The 8816-nt window shown below is 37.9% G+C and overlaps 1 protein-coding gene across 1 annotated transcript in view; it reads left to right on the top strand.

The window, feature by feature from the left end:
• The first annotated feature begins 3036 nt into the window (after nt 1-3036).
• LOC139121615 (neuropeptide S receptor-like) overlaps nt 3037-8816 on the top strand; it is a 55141-nt gene continuing 49361 nt past the window's right edge. The window contains exon 1 of the mRNA XM_070686660.1: nt 3037-3172. The gene's annotated coding sequence lies outside the window, so the exon portion shown is untranslated. The remainder of the gene's footprint in view (nt 3173-8816) is intronic.

The following is an 8816-nucleotide window of genomic DNA, read 5'->3' as shown; positions in this document are numbered from 1 at the left end:
TATTTGTTAAATAAACGACCTTAATAGATGATGGAATATGACATGGTAAAATAATCTTAAGCTATATCTCTAAAAGAGTATAGTTCCTCCTCCCAATACCCCTAGGACTTGTAGTAAGGCTGATTAATTCATAATCCACTCATTAGTCAGCTAATATATTTTTACTCTCCAGAGAATACCATGATCACGTTGCGAGAGATGATGACTGTGCACAAAAAACTCTGATAAACGAATGGATTGGCTTAGAATTTATCAAAATTGACTTGCATAAATCTGTTCGATCATTTTCGGCAATTTTTTGCAGTGACGTGGTACAGTTTTCTTATCGTCTCTGGGATAAGAAGGAGAGAGAGAGAGAGAGAGAGAGAGAGAGAGAGAGAGAGAGGGTGGCCTATTACTTGGTAATGATTTCGGGTAATAGATATGACTGAGTCCGATAAAAGATTTCTCTGATCGCAATCTGCTAAAATATGAGATTATACAGCCCTTGATAGGTCATACCAATTCATTTCATTTGATGTCTGCTCATGATATAGCACAGATAGCAGTAACCTATTGATTTCAATAAGTGGATATAGAGGAAACCAGATGCGAAAGTGTTTCCGAGTTTTCCACAAGAGACACTTAGTACTATATATCGTTGTCATGGCATGGTTCAATACTGCAGTTGCATTTATAGAGTATTATAAATATACCAATCGAACGTGTGCATTTGTACATGAATCACTTCAAAGTTTTGCCTTGAAAATATTATTGGCTCCAGTGTCTAAATCTGATCTTGAACATGTACATTTCTTAAGGTAGTAGGCGTCTCGAAATCTAAAGACTTAAGCTATGCTTAAACTTTCCTCAATGAAACTTTCAACCATTCTCTTACTGTCAAGAATGAAAATCAGGGGTCATCGCACAAAATTTGGTACAAGAGAAACAAATTACTCAATGTTTAGCGACAATTGAAATTCAAAATGGCCGCCATCTCTTGTCTTAACTCTCTAGAGAAAATTTTTCGATAGCCAGTGAAAACTTTACTTACTCCATGGGCTAAAAAAATGAGCCAAACAAGATGCAGACCGAAAATGTATTGTACAAGTTTGAGAGTCCGAATATCTATCCCCAAGGTGCTTTCTACCTTAATGCTAAATATCTGAACGATTACTTTTCTACTCAAACGTTAAATTTGAAAGATAAAACGGGCAACATTGGATGACAAACAATTTTGACTAAGGCCACTTAATGTAAATTCTTTGTTCGCCGTCCTTGGATTTTTCAAAAACCTACCAGTCAGCCAGGGGAAAAACAACACATACAAAAAAATACAAGTGTATTGACATAAGCTCAGTTTTAATTTGGTTTCTTTTAGAAAAATAATCATTTTATTTGCAATAGTGTTAACACTGTGTGTCGGTTTCTTAATTTTCTCTGAAAACCTATCAGCATGCGGAAGGCAAACAAAGAATTTTATTTAACGCGCCTAATTTGAATTGAGCGAGATGAAAGTTAAAAATTAAGAAATTTGAGTGAGGGACACCTGGCAACAGACTCTCAATTACATGTTGTTTTTATTCTATGCAACTTAAGAATGGAACTTCTGATAATTTTGTGCTTGTATCTGTCTAGTAAAGGCATTGCATTTGCCATTCTACAGCTCTGGTTTATCCTTCTCAATGTTCGTCTTTGTCTGTCTGTCTGTCTGTCTGTCTGTCCAGATAGCGTACCTTTATGAATCGAGTTCATGACGCATACACAAGTAAAACGCTATATCAATATATTATTATGTCATATTTTGCGAAGTAAATGTTGTGATTATCGGACCTGTTTCTCGTTCTACCTGAAGTCGTCGGATTCGATGCCCTTCACTATAACAAGTCCAGGATTTACATTTCACGTGTCAGCGTTACCATGGTTACTTTCACCGATAATTCACCTTGAAATGAGATGCAAATTTAGCAAGCAATACAGTAAATAATCTGTTCTTAACGTCAGAAATATTATTACATACGCAACTTCGAAGAATAGTTGTAACAATTATTACAAAACGATGCAATGTGATGTAGTTGGTCTGAAACAGGTGAAAAAAAAAGCCAGGCAAGGATTGTTGAGAGGAATGTGCCGATAGTTTTGAAAACGAAATGTCGTTAGAAACAACCGATATTAGACAAAAAGAAAAAAGTGCAACGATGAATGACGAGATCAGAAAACTGAGACTTAGCATGTGCTCCAGACATATACTTTATGCAAGTAAAAGAAATCTATGTAGAGATAGTGAAAATAATAATTATTGAGGTTCAACCGGAAGGTACATCATTTCGCGTCTTCTTGACAACTAAAACTTTATTGACAATGATATCTAATAGCGTGATATTTACCCCCTTCCACCTCACTTCCATGTGTAGAGGTCCGATTTTGTCACTAAAACAATCTGATTGAGTTTATATACCACGCTGGTGAAAGGACCGGGTTCAGTTGAAACTTCCTGGACAAGCAGACTCATTAGACAAGACAATATCTCAGTAACCGTGAAGTGTTCATACTATGTGAACCACGCTATTGACCCCAGTGAGGCAGACTGTGATCAGTCAGTTTATTTTCTTTAATAGATATTTATTCAAACAAAACAAACAAACAAACAAACGAATGAACAAACGAAAATTTGTCCGCATCTGCACCCTTGTTTATAAATAAACGCATTTGAAGCTACTTGGACAGTAAGTACCAAGCAATTTATTTTCCATCGTTTTAATGTTTCTGTTCACGGTTGTTGTGAAGAGTCATTACAGAAGGTCACGAAACATCGGTGGTCTCACTAAATCAAACATGAAAAAGACCTCCCTAGAAATGATTGACCTTCGGCAGAAAGACAATTATAAGACATTTAAACCTTAATCCTAGGAATAAGAACTCCATGGCGTCACTAATGACGCGAACGATGGGAGGCATATGCTGTCGGTGGCGTCATCAACAAATGCCAAAGGAGTTAAGTGGCCCGTATCGCGGGTGTATATGGATGTTGCTTCCAATAATAAACGGCTGAGATAGCTCATTCGAGTCCCTTTCATCGCGTTATATGAGGACCTGTTCGACTGTTTATACATGCTGTCAACAGTTTCCTGGACCTCAAACGACACGCCGGTCGTTGTAAGACAAGGTCTCCTAATTTGCATGATCAAACCAGGTGAGAATGGCAAACTATAGTATTAGCCTGCAACGATTGTGCGGGTCGACTTTTACAAATTACTCTCTTACGTTGTTTTAGGCCATCCTTCCGATTAAGTGTCTCTGCGGTGCTTCTCTTATGACGTGTATCGCTCAGTGACATTTTAAAAATGTTAGGAACCAGCTATCCATGCATGTTTCCACTCGTATCAACTTGCAATCAGAGAAGTGATATGATTGTCTACGAGATATAATGTTTACAACCTCGGTTCTGGACAAATTTATTTGTGTACATCATGTTGTTAATATTGATGGTTGAGCTGCAATCTACATCTTTACTATAACCAGATACGGATCAAACAGTCTTAAGACGAGTTGCGTGGGGGGCATTTCTTAAACATTTATTTTATTTCGCCCAATTGATACAATAACAGACTGTAATGTTCCCTCCCTTGACTGATGCCTTTGAAATATCAAACAAAGTTCGCAATGGATTGTTGTATGAGTGTGCAGTATTCAAAGGACAACGAATTGTGGATGAAATGTTTTCATTGTGTTCTCCAAAGAAATGTCGGACCAAAGATTGTCGAAAGCGGTATGCAAGCTTGATGTAAGTAGCATATCGCATTTGGTGTGATGGTAACTCGAAAAAGGCTCCTGGAATATTATCTTGATAGATTAGAATGTCAAACATGGATTGCAACGAAAGTAACATAAATTATTTGAAAAAAGTCCATAGGCCGAGGAAAGTTTAAATCCCTGATACAAACGCTAGCGAAAAGTTAAACTTTGAAAAGCCTCAGTAGAAATGGGACACAGTTGATAATATATGCAATTTTTTTGAGCGGACTAGAAGTTAATGTGGTAACTTATCTGGATCATGTATAAGAGTAAACAGCACGGGCGTGTCAAAGACGGCTACCATTCCTGTGTTAACTCTATGGATAAAAATAAAATTTTCGAATTTCTAAAAACTAAGCCGGTGAAAAGTTTTCTTGCACCAAGAGCTTTAAAATGAATGCCCATAAATGGTATGTCAGAAAAGAATTGTAAAATTTTGAGAGTCTAAATTTTTTGTCCCCGAGGTGCGTTCTACCATCATTTAGCATAGGCTCTGGTTTAACTTTTGTATATTTATACTAAATAAACCCCATGCCCGGCGATCTCAAAAAAAAAATGGCGTAGGCGCGCTTTAAGCTTCTGATCACCTCAGATGCAAACATATTTGCAACTGTTTCCATGCTGTACAGACGTACAATATTACAGTGATTGTACAGCAGACCACGAGGGCGTAAAGGTTTGTAGAAAACCACTTTAGTATTTAAACATGTAACCATCCTGTATGCATTAATATTATCAAACCTGTAAATTAATAGCGCGACCTTTTTTGAAATGTTTTAATTGAAGGTTACGGTTTTGTTTGGAACTTACCTAAAAGGGTTAGATTTTATGACCTTGAATTTTCGTTCAAAATGAGGTCATAGTTCACAGCTGCAAAACAGTAATGACGCCAATGCTACGAAAGCATCTGTCATTGAAGTAGATGTTTTAAAGGTCAAACATCTCATTCATTCAGAATATTACACAGCTGGTAGAATGTATAAAAACTTATACCCTTACAATCAAGGAATACTGAATAATCCCTATATATTACCTTGAACACGAGTTTAAACACTGTACAAACATTTGTGATGTCTGGTGTGTGTGTGTATTTTCAAGTAATACCAGAACCAGTCTAATCTTTTGAAGACGATTAACTTTGTACATAGTGCACGGTTAAGACCAATGACTATTCTCCATTGAAAAAAGGCAATTTCCATTTTATTTGCATACATTAATACATTAATACATTTGGGCATATATGAATACACTAATTCAGGAAATCTGGCATTGTAGATGACCTCATATACACAGCGCTGACCCTGGCTTCTAAGCACGTTTTCTTGTTTGTAAGCCATCAACTATTTAATCAATGGCTGCTCCAAGGCAGTTGTGAAGTATTGGTAATTTCTTTACATCCTGTTCGTAATTATATTTCTTTTAATTTGGAGAATGTCAAAGGTACCATTGAAAACACAAATGAGCTTTGCATCTTGTCAGTGTCAGGCTCAAAACCCATGCAGGCGGTGATACCAAGCGTTGCCGAGAATAGAGCTCGATATCACCATCGCAACAGCTGGTCGGCCCTATGGAAGTAACACAGCTATAAGCACCGTGAGTCCTTGCTCACTAACTATTCCATTCAACGAAAATAACATGCCAGACAGACTCAGGGAAAAAGAATCCTTCGCTACGTGTCTGTCTGAAATCCATCTTGATATCCATATGACCATAAAACGAAGTTCAATCAGGTTACAAGAAAGCCGCAATTTTGCGGAAAAGCCTACCTATATCACAGGTACATCGCCATTTATAGGGGTTTCCGAGTAGTGTCTCGCGGGACCTTCAACGATCTATAGGTGGTAATTTACCTTGTAGAAGCACGATGAATCGTAAAATTGTACGGCTCGTCAGCTCGGAGGCTTCACGTCTAGCCTATAGCTGCTTCATTGATGTCCTTCAGTCAACTGATGGCCATTTCTCCCCCTTCCCTTCAAGAAATTGAATCTGCTAACCAAATATAGATATTGGTTTCATTTAGACGTACGCGTATATCATTGTTTGAGTGACCCTTTAGCTTTTGAACCGAAGTTTTCACCGATAAATCGCGCTGTATTTCTTCCCTACCTTAGAACCACCAATAATAAATTCAAACACACGTTGTCTTAACTTGATGCAATTGAATTCCGTGACTTTACTGGAAATGTCAAGCTTGTATAGCTGTCATGACTTCTTGTTTATCTTGTCTCATCTCCCTTTAATCTCTTCTTCGGAGCACGGCGCTTTTATTCAGTATATTTAAAAGCCACTACACAAACGTCAATTTCAAAGATATTCAACGGTTTCCGAATAACCTTGTCGTTTCATAATTGATGTAAATATTAGATGCATAAAACAATTAACACGAACGTAGTTGGCTGGTCGATCTACAGAACTGACATTTATTTGCATTCGCGTCCACCTGTTTCTTTGTCCTTATGAAAGAGCTATTAGCATGCGAATTTTCTTCGCTTGGGTGTCCGAAGTTGTCCTTCTGTAACCTAAAATACTAAAATGTGGGTGAATATTCAAACTGAAAACACGCGTTTCAATAGTAACTAAAATTTCTGACGACAAAGCAGTCGGCACATATATGTACAGCCACACAGGGCTTGTATCTGAACACAGTCTCTCATCACTTTCTAATGCCATAGCCTACAAGTGACCTAGGGTATTAAATGCAGGAGTACTTTCACATCTTAACAAATATAATATTTGAGGAAACTAGATCCATACAAGTACAATATTTAGAAAATATCAGTCTAATACCTCTTAAAATCGTGCAAGGGGATTGACATTTTCGATCCTGTAACTTAAGCCTCTCGTATTAACAATTTATGAGATAACAGTTCTTACACTCCTGATGTCTTGATATCAGTCGGTTTGTATCCTCTTTTTCTGACTTACTATTTATCAAATGAAGGATCATTGTTGCAGTAGTATGTCCAGCATAATCGTGAATAAAACGATACCACGAGTGATGTTATTTCTTAGGATGTGAAAGATGGGGTTCAACTTTCATGAATGTCGCACATGGGGAAAAACATATCGAAAGGTAGCTCTAATTGACACCCAGGAAGACCTGAAGGAGGTAAAGTACAACTGGGCTCCTGTGTACCGGGGTGACGGCCAGCACCTGCAGTACAATCCGGGTAATGTGTAGAAAGGCAATAAATGAACCTGGGCCGACGATTGACTGACAAAATACATGGCTGTCTCTGGGGATGTCAGCAAATGTCCAGTTTTTGACTCGATTGGCATAGTGTTTTGTACTAGAGTTTGATGGGGTATGGTCCTATAACCTTGTCAACAAAGTGGACATAATGCTAAAAATAGTCGAAAAGTAAAAGGAAAAACATGCCAGACTGGGAAAAGCTGGTTCAGGAAGTTTGAGGAGATGAGAAAACGACGTCTTTGAAACACAGGCTATGGAGCGAGGATACAATTCTTCTTGTCAAATGCATGTATTCTTGATTCAACGGAAACCGGTAACAGGTTCACGGTAAATGAAGCGAAATCAAAGATATGAACTTAATCTTTAGATAAGGCCAGAATGTTTTGTGATCCCTTATCGGTTAGAGGACGAGTCAGGAAAACTATTAAAGTCCTTTCGTGTGTGTGTGTATATTCCACTCGTCGCAGTAAAATGGCGTTTATGAATCGTGACAAAAACGATAGATTGCAAAGCTCGACATCAAGCTGATTTGACTTGGCATCATGCGTGGACCATCTGTCACAAGGTTTTGGCTATGGCCTCTGCTAAGATCAAGAAACTGTCTGTGCCTGCATTCAGTCACTTTTGAAATGGCAAGTGTCATGAACTTTGAGTGAATATGACGTTTTCTGTCCCCCAAAACTAAGACAAATGATCCCAAATCGGATCTGTGGCATTTGTTTTAAAGTTACCACGACCCACTGTGACCTAGAAAACTATATGACGTGCCCCGCACGTGAATAAAAAATACCCGCGCTCATTGCATAAAATCGGACACCACTTCATGGAGTTACGCCCATCTTTGCATGAATGAGTTGTGTGCGGCCATGCATTAAATATTGATTTGTTATTGTATGTGTGCATTGTACACGTAATATGATATCATGTTGATGGTTTTAAATTCAGGTGTGTTTTACTTATGATTAATTTTATCTTCAACTGCTAAGTAGGCCATAAGCTGTTTAATAACTGTAAGATGACCCACAAGACATGCACTCAGTAAAGACTTAAGATTCGATATGACACAGTCATTATATCAAACCAGTATTGTTGATGGTGCAAATATAACGATCTGACAATCAGTGCTATATTTACGATATATCATAGCTGGAACACGCACGGGCTGTCAGTTACAAAAAGACCCTCTTTAAGAATTTCAACATATTTATGACGTAATAGCAATAAACAACCTCAGATTTGACCAGTTTAGGGCACTGTAAACGCACGGTATCTCGTGCATATACATCGTGAAATGGTCAAAATCTGGTGGTATACCAGTCACTGGGTGTGGTTTATTGAATAAATACTTAATGGCGTGAAATACAAGATTCTTGAATAACTGCCGGTGAGTATCTATTTCCCTGATTCTCAATGATCAAGGTAGAACGCGCCTCGGGGACAGATATTCGGACCCTCAATTTTTTTACAATTCTTTTCTTATCTACCACTTTTGGGGGCTCATTTTAAAGCTCTTTGGATGTGAACAATTTTCACCGCTTTAGTGTTTCGAAAATCGAAAATTTTATTTTTCCTCACAAAGTTAACACAGGAATAGTGGCCATTTTGAATTTCAAATATCGGTAAATGTTAGGTAATTTGTTTCTCTGGTGACAAACTTTGTTTTGTGACACCCGAGGTTTTGTTCTTAGTTTGGTAAGAGAGTGGGTTGAAAGTTTCATTGAGGAATGTTTGAGAAAATGTCTAAGTCCTTCACTTTCGAAGCGCAGACTACCTCAACTTCAATCTACAGAGTTGTAGACGGTGTAGGGAGCAATGTTCTCTTGTAATATCGGATTCTTGTGGTCGACGT

Source organism: Ptychodera flava, chromosome 21 (genome assembly GCF_041260155.1).
Source record: "Ptychodera flava strain L36383 chromosome 21, AS_Pfla_20210202, whole genome shotgun sequence".
In the NCBI taxonomy this organism is placed as follows: Eukaryota; Metazoa; Hemichordata; class Enteropneusta; family Ptychoderidae; genus Ptychodera; species Ptychodera flava.
This window is presented reverse-complemented; position numbering and strand designations above follow the sequence as displayed.